This window comes from Mus musculus, chromosome 4 (assembly GCF_000001635.26).
Source record: "Mus musculus strain C57BL/6J chromosome 4, GRCm38.p6 C57BL/6J".
Classification (NCBI taxonomy): Eukaryota; Metazoa; Chordata; class Mammalia; order Rodentia; family Muridae; genus Mus; species Mus musculus.
The window spans coordinates 151,717,316-151,732,833 of record NC_000070.6 but is presented as its reverse complement, the minus strand read 5'-3'; the positions used below and the strand labels follow the sequence as shown (position 1 = coordinate 151,732,833).

The window sequence follows — 15,518 nt, the reverse complement described above, 5'->3', positions numbered from 1 at the left end:
GAACCTGGCGGTGGCAGGCAGACCCACAGTGACTCCCGTGCTCTCCTCAGCACGATGCTGGGGGTGTCATTTTGTGTATTTGAGACCCAGTCTTGTCTCACAGCTTAATAAGTACATTTCTCCCAAGGCATCAAACTGTGGAACCATCCCCCAAACTACAAAACCTTAGTGAGTCCAGAGGGTCAGTGATAGGCTTGATTGCCCTCGAATCCTACCCAGGCCCTCCAGACATGGTTTTGTTTGCTTCCACACTAGCTTTGGAAGGACTGTCATTACCCTGTCTGACAGGGAGGAAGGAGCCTGAGATGTAGGTGTGGGGGGGTTAGGGGGGATTCTGAGGCCAGCAGCACAGTTAGGGACCAGACATGCAGCTGCCTCCAGACTCCATGCAGGACCCACGATACCCAAGCACAGATGAATCTGTGTGTCTGTCTGCCAGCTGGCTCTCAGTTCATGTAGTCACAGTGTCTCATGGATACCGAGAAGGGCTCTGTCTGTCCAGGTGCAGGGGACAGGAATGGGGAGACAAACACAGCGAAAGATGTCGAGGAAGGGTGGGTGTGGCTGTCTCCTTTCAAGCTGCTCCATGTGTTCTCACTGTGCATAGAAGACTAAAGCTAAGAAGAGCCTGGGCTAAGACTGTGTATTCTATCTCTGTCTGTCTGTCTATCTGTCTCTCTCTCTCATCTAGCTCTGTATCTATCATCTATTTCTATCTATCATCTCTATCATTTAGCCCCATTTCTATCTTTTATCTATGTATATATCATTGGTTTATCATCTGCATATGTATGTATGTGTATATATATATATATATATATCACCCCTCTTCTCCCTTCCTCCCTCCTCTCCTCCCTCTCTCCTCTCCTCCCTCCCTCCCTCCCTCCCTCTGTCCCTGGCAGTGCTAGAAGGGGTCCCAGGGCCTTGTACATGCCAGGCAAGTGATCCCTCACTGAACGTACCTGTATCTTCCTATCTCTTTAGTTTAAGATTAAATTACAGCTTGAGTTATTGCTTAGCATTTGAGTCTGAGAGTGTTGGAATGTGGAATGGGGAAGAAAGGAACCTAGGCACCATTGACACCAACTTCCTTCCAAAGCTGCTCTGACAATAAGCATCAGGACCGCATCTCCCAGCCCCCAGCTTCTTCAAACAGCAGCGATGAGTTCTCACTCCCTACAGGACCCAGGGAAAGACTTGCAAGAAGGACTGTGCTTTTTCTAATTTTCTGGGATCCAGAGAGGTGGGGGTAGGGGTATGGGTGGGAGGGCAGGAATCACAGGGCAAATAGGAGTATATACATCTGCCTGCTTGGACTGCAGGTGTGGGATCTAGGGCAGGGGGATCTGCAGGTTTGGGATCTAGGGCAGGGGGATCTTCAGGTGTGGGATTTAGGGCAGGGGGATCTGCAGGTGTGAGATCTAGGGCAGGGATCTGCAGGTGTGAGATCTAGGGCAGAGGGATCTGCAGGTGTGGGATCTAGGGCAGGGGGATCTGCAGGTGTGAGATCTAGGGCAGGGGGATCTGCAGGTGTGAGATCTAGGGCAGGGATCTGCAGGTGTGAGATCTAGGGCAGGGGGATCTGCAGGTGTGAGATCTAGGGCAGGGATCTGCAGGTGTGAGATCTAGGGCAGGGGGATCTGCAGGTGTGAGATCTAGGGCAGGGATCTGCAGGTGTGAGATCTAGGGCAGGGATCTGTAGGTGTGAGATCTAGGGCAGGGGGATCTGCAGGTGTGAGATCTAGGGCAGGAGGATCTGCAGGTGTGAGATCTAGGGCAGGGATCTGCAGGTGTGAGATCTAGGGCAGAGGGATATGCAGGTGTGGGATTTGTTCATTAAGCTGTTGAATCATAGATCATCTTCTGCTGAGTACATGCCTTTAGTGGAGTAATTTAGCCCCTCTGTGTCTTAGCCATTGCCTCCCTAGCATTTGTCAACTATGTCCCTTCTATGTCATGAGCAACAGTGTGAGGGATGAATGGGAGGGGCAATGTTTGGAAGTGGGGAGCCTGGTGTGTTTGTCCTGCATGCAGTAACTTCCCATTGAAAGAACCAAAGACCAGTATTTTCTCCTCTGTAAAATGGGGTTAGACTAGGCTCTGGAGTGGCATGGCAGCTAAGGAGGCAGCTCTGGGAAGCAGCAATCTGGTGCAGATCTGTGTAGCTAGCACCTCCTGGAGACCCTCGGTGTGGTCTGGAGAGGAGATGCTTCCCCCAAGTCCCCTCAGCCAGGCTCCAGAGCCTTCTGTGCCTTGTCCTCAGCCCCAGAGATGTTTATCTCTCCCGCCAAGTTGGAGCAGGGAGTCTAGACCTAGCCTGGAAATGCTGAGTCTAGGCTGAGGGTTCATGTATACTGTCAGGTGTAGGTGCAGCTGACTGGTTTGCCATCATCTGTGGATGACTGTGAGGTGTGGGTGGAGCTGCTGAGCACAATGTAACTGAGGAGGGAACACAATGGAACACAGTGTAATTGAGGTGTGCAGTGTTAACTGTCAAGTACAGTGTAGCTAGAAGCAATGCTTTGCATGGCTATGATATGAGCCATGCACGTGCCCCAGATGGTGGTGGCACTGATAGGTGCACTAACAGTATCAGTTGTGTGCAGTACGGTTGTGACACATGCTGTGCACACTGGGAGGTGCCAGATCAGTCTCAGGCCATGTTTTCACTATCTAGATCTATGGGCCTTTCCTGTTGCTTCCTTGAGCCACACCCCCACCTCCCACCTCCCACTCATTCAGTCTCTGCCTGGCAGATCCCTCCTAACTTGCTGTCTGATGCTGACACTGGAAGTTAGTCGACTAGAGTGACACTTACATGTTTTTTTAACACCCCCTCTCAAAACAATATTGGGGATTGTTTTAGCCATCCTTTTCGTTCTGCCACAAAATATCTAAGATGGTGGGAGAGGGTTTTGGTCTCTAGTTTCAGAGATTTCAGATCATGGCAAGCTGGTTCCATTGCTGTCAGGCCTCAGGCTGTCAGGTGAGGTGAAGCATTCGGGGCAGAATACAGGCTGGTTCCCTCACCGTGGCCTTGGAGCAGCCCGGGAAGCAGACAGATGCTCAGAGATGAGACAATCCTGTCTTAGTCACTGCTCTATTGCTGGGAAGAGATACCATGACCAAGGCAGCTTATAAAAGAAATCATTTAATTGGGAGCTTTCTTACAGTTTCAGAGGGTGAGCCCATGATCACCATGGCAGCATGGCGGTGGGCAGACAGACAGACAGATAGACATGGTGCTGAGCAAGCAGTAACTGAGAGTAACTGAAAGTCATCTACAAGCAGGAGGCAGAGGAGAGAGACTAGGCTTGGCATGGGCTTTTGTTTTTGTTTTTTGAGACAGAGTTTCTCTGTGTAGCCCTGGCTGTCCTGGAACTTGTTCTGTAGACCAGACTGGCCTCAAACTCACAGAGATCCACTGGCCTCTGCTTCCTGAGTGCTGGGATTGGAAACCTCCCAAAGTCCGCCCCCAGTGACAGCCTTCCGTCATCAAGGCTACACCTCGTAATCTTCCCTAAACAGTCCCACCAACTGGGACCAAGTTCAAACATACAAGCCCATGAGGGCTGCTCTCACTGAAAGAACCATAACCCCCCACCCCCCATGGCCTGTTCCCTTCAACAAGGCCTGCCTCCTAGCTCTATCAGATGATGAGTCCATCACTGGATGAATCCATCAACTAAGCCGGATCCCCCTCCATCCAGTCCCCATCAGCTGGGGAACAAAGTGTCAGCAGATGGCCCTCGTGGGTATTTCACCCCTGAATCACTGCAGGTGTTGGACATTTCTGGCATCAAATTGGATACAATAATGGATTTTCTTTGGGAAGAAATATTGTTTCAGTAATAAATTTTAACACAGTCAATTGCAAAAGTAAAAATACTCATCGTGGCAGGCATTTGAAACACACAGAAGAACATTACAGAGATGGTGAGATCTGCCTCAGGCCTGCCCACATAGCAGCTGACGATATCTTCTCTCCTCCAGCCCCTTTCTGAGCATCAAGGCCTCCGTTCTTTTGTCTTTTGTCTTTCTGGGTTTTGTTGTCGTATCCAGTAATGCTGGGGTTGTATTATTTTTCCTAGCTTACTTTTCCATTTGACAACATATTGTGAATATTCCCCCAGTCATTAAACATTCTTTGCAAACACGGTTGCTAATGTTTGCCTAATAGCCCGTCCTGCGGCTACCCCGTCATGTTCTCTCCACACTGCTGTCGCAGCTCGAGGAGTTAACTGTGGTTCCCACTCCTGGCTCCCAGCCCAGCCTGATAGAGAGCAAAGAATCTAGAAATGAGAATATTCCCTCTTGCTATGCATGTTCCTGGCTACTATAGGCTGGGGCAGGGGTAGCTCTGCAGGGCCCACAGGAGCTCAGAGGTCAGCGCTGGTCCAGGACCAAGGTGGACAGTGTTCCTTTACAGCACAGGTGCTTGGCCCTGCTGTGTTCTTTGCCAACCTGGCTTTTCTCTACCACACACAGGTGTGCTCTCTGCTTGGGGACCAGGTCACACCTCACAACGGATTTTCCCTTTCTTAGAGATGACCAGCTTGGGATCCAAGGCAGAAGGGTCAGTCTGCTCTAGGATCTCCTTGACCTTGGACTCAACTTGGTCTTTTGAGACAGGGTTTCTCTGTGTACTCCAGGCTGTCCTGGAACCCACTCTCTACACCAGGCTGGCCTCAAACTCAGAGGTCCACCTACTTCTGTCTCCCAAGTGCTGGGCTTAAAAGTGAGTGCCACCATGGCCCCGCTAAGGGCTCTACTTTTCCTAGATCCTTATACCCAGAGTCTACTCTGATAGAGGGATGCTGTAATTCAAGGGTGTGGAGGTCTCTGTACTTCATAGCTTGCTGGGGGACGTTCGGAAACAATGTAACACTCAGTCCATTTTTCCCTTTTGTAAAACGATCTCTTTGGTACATACACAGCACATAATCCGGCATAAAATGGCTGAGCATTACGTGGGCATCAGACCACAGCTGTAGTGTGAAAGTTATGAAGTTACAGCCTAGCTTCCACAGAGAATCCATGCTCCTTCAGCCCCCAGCCACTTTTGCGTTCCCACACGGTTTCTAATGGTGCTTACCTCCATCACCAGAAAGGCCAGGTCTGTTGAGGGAGGCACAGGTCCTTACTGGGAGCCAAGCCCTCCAGTCACCCACACACACACTGAGGGACTTACCTGTCTTTCCTCTTGATAGCTTATACTTCTCTGGTCCGTCTGTTCGTCTGTAAGCAGCTCCCGGGTCATGGTTTCCTGACAATGTCACCCCTGGATGGGCTCTACATTGACTGGCCATTGTGTTACCAGTAAGGGGTATGAGCTTTATATAGAAGTGTCTGGTGCTGTGTGGGGACTGGGGCAGGCTTGGTCTCAGTTCCCAGACCTCTTTGGGTTTGAAGGGATCTGCAGGTTAGGCCAGGCCTCTCCTACTGCAGAAGCCCCAGTCTGGATGCAGGCAAGGGAAGCTTTCTGTCCCTTAGCTCTGGCTCTTGCATTTATCCTTAGACAGCTGTGCTATCTCCCCAGCCTCTCAGGTTCTCATACCCCATGACCTGATGCGTTTGCCAGGTCACCCCTCAGCCTCTCAGTTGCTTTGTCTGATCTTGACTCTTGAATTTGGCTTTGGAGATGAGGAAGAAAGGCTTCTATTCCAGGGTGGTTGCCACACGCCAGGCTTGACTGCTATACAGTAGTGAGAGGGGTGTGGACTCTATTGGTAAGGTGACAGAAGGAACAGGAAAGTTAAGTCCTTTGCCCAAGGTCACAAAAGACACAGCCTAAGCTTGGAGGAGCCTGGGTGCAGCAAACTCTTAAGGACTAGGAACTTTCAAAGTTCAGCAGAACACAGTCCCCACAGCAGGGGCGGGTTCAGTGCAGAGCAAACTAGGGTTCATTGCTTCTATCTTGTTTTGTGCAGGTGTAGCTGGGATATATTCTTTTAAACTATCTTTATTTCTTTGAGAATTACATTCAGTGTATTTTGATCATATCTACCTACCCCTTCCTGGGCTCCTCCCAGACATGCTTCCTCCCTATCCCTCTCAGGCTCACCCCTCCCCCATCTCCTCTCAAGTCCTCCCCTCCTTCCTACCCACCCAACTTTGTGTCTTCTTTTTGTTATTTTTTGACTATTGAGTCCAGTTTGTGCCACCTACATATTCTTGGGTGTGGTGCCTGCTCTAGAGTCTAGTTGGCTTATCAGAGACCACACCCTTAAAGGAAGCAGGCCCTCCCTCCCTCTTAGAAGCTACCAGCTGCGATAGCTCCTTGGCTGGGGTGCCCTCCTCCTTTCTCCACGCTTGGATTATGTCTGGCTTGAGCTCAGCAGGTCTTCTGTGCTGTCCCAGCTCTGAGAGCTTACATGGGCAAGTGCCCTGTTGTTGGAGCTGCTTTCTTGATCTTTTCTTTTCTTTTCTTTTCTTTTCTTTTCTTTTCTTTTCTTTTCTTCTCTCTTCCCTCTGTCCTTGGTGTCTGCAGTGTGTGTACAGCTGTGCATGCCTGTTACACACATGTGTAGAGGCCAGAGGCAGACATCCGGAGCCCTACTCTATCATGTTTTACCCCATTCTCCTGAGACATGGGGTCTTCCACTAAACCTGGACTCTTCCTTCTTTGCTGGCTAGAGTGGCCAGGAAGCTCAGTGATCAGCGATCTTCCTGTTTCTGCCCTTCTCCCCAGCCACACAATGTGGGTGTTGGAGCTCCCATGCTTACACACTGAACCAACTCACCAGCAGCTCAGGCTGGCCTCAAACTTGTGGCAAACCTCTTGAGTCAGCCTCTTGCATGCTGGGATTGTAAGCAGGCCCTGCACACCCTCTGTCTTTGATGCTTATTTCTCTCTATGCCTGGTACTGGCTGGACCTCAGCTGATTGCTTCCTTCATCCCCACCCCCTCGTCAAGATGGGCTTCCTCTTGGTCCCTGCACCCCGCCTCTCAGGGCCACCCTGACCTTTCTCAGTGTGCAAACCTGATTTCCAGGTCAGCATTTCGATTTCCCTTCCGCTCCCGCTCAGTGTTGTCTTATCGATTGTTGTCTCTGGTCCTTGCATCTTGCTCTGCGGAGGCTCTCGGCTCTGGCAATCTGGAAGTGAGTCTTCCAGCCTCATTAACCATATTCCAGGGATCGCCCATCCCCCCTCTAGTCACCTTCCACTACTTTTGGCTGCTGTTTTCAGATGAGTCAGGCTGGGGGTGGGGAGCAGAGACCCTAGGCTGGATGGCTCCAGACACTGGACCAGCATCTGCCCCCTTACATTCCCTCTCCATGGTCTCCCCATTCCTCTGCCCTGGGGATGAAGGCACTTGGTCCTCAACATGTTGGGACTGTAGCAGTTTTGAGTCAGTCCCAGGATAGACAGAGAGGCTAGAGTTCTGCTGTTTACAGCCATGGGCCAGTGGCGAGCATGGAGGGGCATTGAGAGCTGCTCTGAGGTCAGTTAGACCAGTGGAGTCCTGGCCCTCAGTGCGGCCCATTCTCTCATGACTTTACCTTCCCTGTAAATGGGACACCAGAGTACCCGGGGCTTAGCATCTCTGTATGTGCCCTGGGCTCTGTTCTCTCTATGACTGCCAGGTAGAACAGGTTTCTGCCTATGACCCATCCAGGACCAAATTTCTATCCCAACCTCCCACTACTTCTCTGGCACATTATTCACAATGCTCAAGGAAATCATGGCCAATTAAACTCTGACTGGGCCATGGAGGCCCCTGCTGTGCTACCTATGGGTGGGGGAAGCCATTCTGATGGGGGAATTGTCTCTGGGAAGGTCAAATCTGGACTCCATTTTGCACCACAGTCCTGCACTGTGGTACTGCACTACTGCATGAAGCAGAAGAGGTAGCCACCCAGAGGGCTGTCTCCCTCAGGTCCTGTGCAAGCCAGCAGCCCTCCAGGTGACAGGCAGGGAGGAAGAGAGAAAGCATAGGAAAGCCAAGTTCAGGCCTCCTCTGTAGCAGTGTTTCTGGAATGTTCTATGTGAGAAGGTGCTACAGCAGAGCCGTGTTTGGGGGCTAAAGCTCACCCACCCCACCCTACTGCACAGAAGTGCACTACGTGTCTACTATGTTCCCTGAGTTCAAACCTACCTAGACACTGCTGCACAGCAGACCCCAGGCTGCTCCTTGTACAGAGACCCTGAACTTCTGTCCACACTGCAGTCCTTGAAGGAGTTCAAGAGGCAGGTCCCTCCACTTGACCTCTGCCAGCTGCAGACTCAGGCGTGCTTTTGAAGTTTGTGGTCAATTTCAGGGGCAACATGGGTCTGTGTGGGCTTTCTGGAAAACTTGGGGTCACGATATTGTTGTTCTGGGGTTTGCTGGATCCATGGCTGGCCCGCCTCATACTCTGGCCTACCATTCGCTCACTCACAGTATAGTTGTGAGATAAAAACTTGACTAAATTATGACCACGCTTGTGGAACATCTCTGAAAACCGGCCCAGAAGGCAACAGCTGCACAATTAGGCCATAAATTCCCTTTCAATGAACTTGTCGGTGGCAACAATACCTATGTGACCATGTTGTGCAAGATAACTAGGCTTAATGGGCTCGGGAGGCAGCACCCAGGATGGCCCCGTGAAGAAGGAGACATTACTATTTTTGTCATGAACTCCTGTTGTCTTAAAAGAAATGGGGAGCAGTGTTCAGAGTTGGCCCATTAACTACCCTGTCTGTTGGGACCAGGGTTGGGGGCAGATGAAGCTCCTGCAAGACAGGCTAACACCAGGTACTCTGCAGGCCTTCAGATGCCCAGAGTCCTCCTAGAGCCGTATCCCACCAGTTAGAAGAACTTGTCAGTTAGAGCCCAGGCAGGCTCGGCTTTTGCAAAGATGAGCTGCTGCAGTCCTCCTGGTAGCTTGGTAAGCTTAGTTGTGCTTCTTTTCTTTTTTCTTTTGTTTGTTTGTTTTGTGTTTCGAGACAGGGTTTCTCTGTATAGCCCTGTCTGTCCAGGAACTTACTTTGTAGACCAGGCTGGCCTTGAACTCAGAAATCCACCTGCCTCTGCCTCCCGAGTGCTGGGATTAAAGGCATGCGCCACCAGGCCCGGCCTCTTTTCATTTTAAACCATGTGTGTGCATATGTGTGTGTACATGTATGTGTACATGTGCATGTACATGTGCATGTGTCTGTGAGTATGTCTGTGCATGTATATGTTTGTGTGTCTTTGGATGTGTGTGTGCACGTGTATGTGTGTGTGTAAGTGTCTGAGTATGCACATGTGTGTATCTGTGTGAGTGTGGATATATGTGTACATGTGTATGTATGGGCAAGTGTGTGAATGTGCACATGTGTGTCTGTATGTGTGTCTGTGTGAGTGTGAATGTGTGTGCGCACATGCACTCATTTATGTCTGTATGCATGTATGGATGGATGTATATGTACTTGTGTGTCTGTTGTGTGTGTGCGTATGCATGTGTGTGCATATATGTCTGTGTGTATCTGTGTGAGTGTGCATATGCACATATATGTGTCTCTGTATGTGCATGTGTGTGTCTGTGTGTATATACATGTGCACATGCATGTGTATGTGCCTATGAGTGCAGTGTGCAGAGGCCAGTAGAGGGCATCAGATCCCATAGGACTGGAGTTACAGGCCATTGTAAGCTTCCTGGTGGAGATGCTGTGAACTGGACTCAGGGCCTTTGCCTTAACCACTGAACCATCTCTCTAGCCCTAACTTGGGCAGTTCCTAGTTTAAGAGCAGAATCTAGAGTCTGTGCCCAAGGAATGTAAAGTCGCAGAGCTCGGGTGCAGGGTAATGGAGATCAGTACTGCCAAGCTGGAAAACGAAGCTTCTCCTACGCCTAAGGAGAAGGATGGAAGTGGGTGTCTGATAAAAACAACATGGTTTGTAAGTGGGGGAGCTGTGAGCTCAGCAGGGAGCCCACGGGGAGCCCGACTCCCAGGCTTCTCTTCCAGTTGCCATGCGGGTTGCCTCAGGTTTCAGGGGTTAGGACCTCACATCTGGACCATGGTTCTGAAGCCAGAACCTTACCTGAGCTTCCCTGGGCTGGGATCAAGCTGACCGCAGGCTGGGTTCTGGACGCCAAGGGAGGCTCCTCCCTCTGCTCTGCCCAGCATCTAGAGTCGCCTCCTGCTTTTGGCTCATGCCCCATCCTGTCGTCTTTGAAGTCAGCAACAGCGGAGCAGGTCCTTTTCCTGCTGGTTTCTCCGAGCTCCTTTCTGCCCCTTATTTCTCTTCTGCTTTTATGGACGCATGACACCACTTTGGGAACAGCTCGGTAGCTTTCCCACTTCAAGGGCAGCTGACTAGGTACCTTCATTGCCTTGGTAATCCCAAGTCCCTTTTGCTGTGTGTAGTAATTGGCTTTCAGTTTCTGTGACAAAGTGCCCCAGAAATGGAGGTTCAAAATCCAAACAGCACGCCATTGGCTCTAGAGATGCTGCCTCCCTCCCACCCACCACCACCACACACACACCGTGTTGCCTCAGGGTAGAGTGTTGTAGTAGACCATGAAGAAGGGTCTAATCCCACATCCAGACTGAGAGATAGAAACCAGGGAGGGCTCTCTTGAGAGCAGTTAACTCTGGTGGCTACTATCATTCTTTCTAAAAGATAGTACCCCAATGCCCAGATTACCAAGTGCTATCCCATAATAGTCCTACACCACCTCCAAACTCTGAGGCCTGTGTTTATAGTACACAACCTTCCTTGAGTCACAGTCATATTACAGCCCATGGTAGCACCATGTAACATCATCACAAGCTTTGAGGATGGGGACAGTGACGTGTCTAAGGGGGACTTTTCCTCTATTAACCACATGCAGGTGGAGGTCAGGACCTAGGGCCAACTTGAACCTGGACATAGGAAGGACTTGGGTATGAGGAAGTTCTGTTAGCTCTGTGTTGCTGGGATCAATCAACTTGAAGGAGCAGAGGTTTACATGACCCTGTGGTTTTGAGAAATTTGGGCCTGTGGCTCTTGGGCCGGGGATTGGCACAGCAGGAATGTGTGCTACAGGGAACTGTTCACCTCCTGGTGGCAGAGAAAAACGAGGATCCAGGTTCACTATGGAGGATCCAGGTTCACTATGGAGGATCCAGGTTCACTATGGCTTCTGTGCCCGCACCCAAAGTCCTAACTTCCTCCAGGCAGGCTCCTACAGGTCCCAGCACCTGCTGATGATGCCAAAGAGCAGTAAGCAAACCTTCACCTTGGCCCTGAGTCGATGGTCCTGCTGCTGCCCGAGCTGTCACCTCCAGAGTGGCACAGAATTTATTTATTTATTTATTTATTTATTTATTTATTTATTTATTTATTTATTTAAGTGGGCCTTTGGAGACCTTTAAAATCTAGACTATGATGTAAAGGGCCTAGTAGAGACCATAGCTGGACCATTTGCGTGCCCTGTCCTATGCTGGTAGCCCTGCCTTCGGTGCTGCTGCCCCTTACGGGACAGTGGCAGCATCCTTGCCCTTCAAGACCCGCCCCTCTTGAGAAAAGCGCCAGTCAGGAAGCAGGCGCACCCTGAAAACCTGTCCAAGTATACACAAAGAGCGCGCAGACCCTGAGCATTGCGCCAGTGCTCCAGCAGTGAGCCACGTGTTTGACAGTGCTCCCCACTCAGGCACTGCAGAGTTTCTCATTCACAACTGTGGCCCCACCACCCTCCCTCCCCATCCAGCCTGGCCTGGGGGGCAGCCACACTGCTGTCTCAGATGCGGGCATCTCCTCAGACCTGTCCACCTTACAGACTTGTGGAGCACATCCCCAGAGACTTCCAGCTCTAGGCCCATTACTGGAGTCTGTCACCCAGAAAATCTGTTGACAGGACCATTCTCTCTCTGAACTGCAAGCAAATTGGGGGATTTGAATGTTATGCAATGAGACTGCAGTAAGCCTGAGCCTCCGAGTCCTGCCATTCGGGGAACGGCTCTGCTCCTGGCCACACTTCCCCTCTGCCACTTCCTGAGCTGTCACCCTCCAGGGTGGCCACATACAGTATTTATTTTTTTTAATTAAGCCATATAGCCATGTGGCTTGGCCTCCACAGATGCTTTATAAAGCCGGGCCTTCTAAGTCCCTGGAAGTTTTGGTTTTTTTTTGTTTTTTTGTTTTTTTTTTTAGCAGATAGATAGTAAAATCAGGCAGTTATTAGTATTCACAAGCAACGCTTGTGGCAGCTCCACACACGTAATGAGAAGCCACCTGCAGTTCAAAGCAGGGCTTGATAATGCTGTAATTAGATTTGAGATGCAAAAACGCTCATTAAAATTAAATAACATATTTGTCACTGTTTTAAGAGGTACACATTGCCTAGACCCACGCTGGTCTCTTGACCTTGAGTATTTTGGTGGAGTCCTTGCTGCCAACGATTCCAAAGCAACAGCCGCAGTCTGCAGAGTCCCCAAAACATAGCAGCCCTCAGCGCTGTTTGTGTTGAAAAAAAATTAGATAGAGATCCAAGGGAGAGCATGGATTCTAACAGAGTGTTCTGGAAGGAGACAGTAGGATTCTCTCATCAAGGAGTTCAGGCAGCCACGGAGAGCAGTACATGTAGGTCAGATGGTTGAATGGGTAGGGCTTAGTCTCCCACAGGATGGGGGAGGCACCGTGGAGGGGGTCTGCAGGAAGCAGTGGCATTGGCTATCACTGGTCAACCATGTCCAGAGGAAGCTCAAGACAGCTCAGAATCAGATTGCTAGTATTTCCCAAGGGCCCCCAGCGTGCTGTGACTATGAAGAATCTGTTGGGGAGGAAAGCAGGACACAGCCTGGAGGTCAGGTGCCCGAGGTACAGTTTATGCTATAAGTTCAGGCAGTAGCCAACTTAGTAGCAGGTAGCCATGGGTGGGGCAGGCATCGGGGCAGGCACTTATCCCACAGGCTATGACGCAGTCCACAAGGTCCCCTGTTCCTTCAGGGGTTTAGCAGGCTTACTGGAAGTTGCCCAGCCAACACCACGCAGATGAAACAGAATTCAAATCCGGGCTCCCCTGGATCCTCTGAGCTTATCACAAAATAGCTCAGGAAGGATGATAGAGCAGAGAATCCTGGGTAGTGGGAGGGACAAATGTGTTTACTTAAGGGTACCAGCACTCGATCTGATTGCCCGCTATTTCCTGGATCCCGTTCTAAAGTACTCCAGTCTGTGAACCATCCCAGCCCTACTGCAATGGCTACTCAAATGTACAGACAAGCAAGGGTAAGTGAGGTGGAGGAGGTGATGCGGCCATCTCCGGACACAGCAGCTGGCGGCAGGGCTGCGATGAAACCCTGCCTTGACTAGAGTTCTGCTCTTCTCTCCAAGATACATAAGTGACGCATTCTCTAAAGGGGCTGATTCCATTTAACGGAGGTCACGATCATTCTTACTAGGGGAAAAAAAAATTGAATTGTCTTCAAGGGGCAAAGGCCAAAGAAGTTTGCCTGGAAACGAGAGCCCCAAGCCAGCAGTGAGCGGACGGGACTAGACAGTGGAAAATGATGTCAAGTTGTACATGAAAATGTGGGCCAGTCTCCAGAGAGAATCTGGCCACCCACACCGTGGGGGAGCTGGGCGTCCTCGGGGCAGGGAGCGTCTGTGGTGAGCTGCCCCTCCTCCGGGTTGCAGGATTGATTTTCGAGGCTGATAGTCTTGGCACTGGGTCCAGATTTAGTTCCATGGAGAGCTCGTCTTTCAAAGTCCAGCTCAAATGTCACCTCCTCTGCAAAGACTCCCCAGCCCTGAAGCAAAATTAATCACTGGTTCCCCGTGCTCCCACGGCACTTCACGTACCTCCCAAACAGTCTTATCACGCTGGATGCAGACGTATGTGTTTACCAGCCTGTCCTCTGTCAGATGGGGACTTCGGCAGACAAAATCCACGGGGCTTTTGTGCCTCTGGGCTCAAGGCAGCACAAGGCCCATTGTGGGTGCTCAGAGTCGTGAACTTAAACTGGGGGCGGGGGGGGGGCAGTAGATGCTGTAGTACCCGACTGTACCACGTGAAGGGCCTACTCTAAGCTTTTATTACATTTATTTTGCGTGAGTGCGGGTGTGTATGCATGTTTGTGTATGTAAGTATGTGCCATGGTGCAAACATACAGGTCAGAGGTCCCTTTTGGGAGTGAGTTCTCTCCTTCCACCACATGGGTCCTGGGACTCGACCATCCAGACTTGGTGGCAAGTGCCTTTCCCTGCCGAGCCATCTTGCCAAAGTCACTGTGAGCTGTTCACGTAACATATATCTGACACACTTCGCCCTGGTAAAGACCATATAAGATGGGACAGCTCAGTCACCTCTGATCTGCAGGTGAGGGAATTAAGTTCCTCCCGGAGAGGCCAGCCTCAGGCAGCTGGAGTGGGAGAAGCGGGATTTTTAAACCCAGGCAGTCTGGGTGGGAACATCTGCGTAAGACTCTGGCTGAGCTGTAGGTGGTGGAGCCTACGAGGGGACTTCATTCTCAGTCCACTTGTCTGCTTCCAGGGAGTGCTTGCACTGAGCTGCAGGCACAGCCCTCTATGCGAGCCAGCCAGCCGCAGAAGCAGCTCTGGCTCCGTTAAGCAAGAAGGGATTCCACTGTGAAGTGCAGAGTAGCTTGTCTGGAGAACACACAGGAAGACTGAGAATACACGGGAAGGCCCAGGGACCTGCCGGTGGGAGCCAGAGCCCAGGCTTCCCAGAAGGGCTGGCTGCCTTTCCTCCGAGGTCACACCTCTGCCAGTTTAAGAGCCGGTACCATCTTGATGCCAGGCATCAAGGCACTGACTGGGTGTCAGGGCGCTGAGTGGGTGTGGCCTGGGTTTGTGTTGCCTGCCTGGTGCTGAGCGTGCTGCCAGGCCTCAGACCCATCCTGGCCTGTGGTGGCAGGGCTGAGGCAAGTGTGAGGGTGTCTGGGGCTCCCGGATACACAGCTTGGGGTGGAGGTGGGGGAAGATGATTCCTGAAGGGAATGGCCACTGGCTGTGGCCTCTGCTATTTTTATTATCATCATCATCATCATTATTATTATTTTAACATTTCCAGGGGATTGGTTGACCTGAGGCCATTCATTCTCAGATGCCAAGGGACATAAATGCCACCAGGCCAGCTTTGGCTTGGATGCTTGATGCCAGCACACTACAGGCACACCCAGTCTCTGAGACAGTATGAGGTGGGGTCTGGCTGCTGGCTGTCCCTGGTGGGGTGGGAAGGTTGGGGCCGGTTTCTCAGAGGCTGCTCTAGACTTGCAGGGAGGGCTCTGCACATTCTCTTTTTGTGACTGGTCCTGAGGTGGCCAGGATGGGAGCCTGCCTTCTTTTAGCCAGCCCTTTGGGACATCTGGCTGGCAAGCTGCCTTCAGCTTTCCCCTGGGCATCCAGGTGTCGATGTCTTGCTCTCTGGGTGTTTCACAGAGCACCGGGAACCACTGGCCTTTGCACCTCTGTAGAGACATCTTCCTTGCTGTTCAGTGTGCTATGAGCTCAGACCTCATGGAGACCAGCAGACAGAGTCTACGTTACACAGTAGTAATATCTTCCCACTTCTACACAATGGAAGCATCTGTACCAGGCCTCATTT

General features: G+C 51.1%; 1 protein-coding gene and 1 long non-coding RNA gene across 6 annotated transcripts in view; both read left to right on the top strand.

Moving 5' to 3' along the window:
* The window catches only part of Camta1 (calmodulin binding transcription activator 1), an 802,246-nt gene that overhangs the window by 128,935 nt on the left and 657,793 nt on the right, over positions 1-15,518 (top strand). The gene's annotated exons all lie outside the window — the stretch shown is intronic.
* Gm38442 overlaps positions 9,536-15,518 on the top strand; it is an 84,670-nt gene continuing 78,687 nt past the window's right edge. For both annotated transcript variants that reach the window (XR_390983.2, XR_390982.2), the window contains exon 1: positions 9,536-13,180. This is a non-coding gene — a long non-coding RNA (predicted gene, 38442). The remainder of the gene's footprint in view (positions 13,181-15,518) is intronic.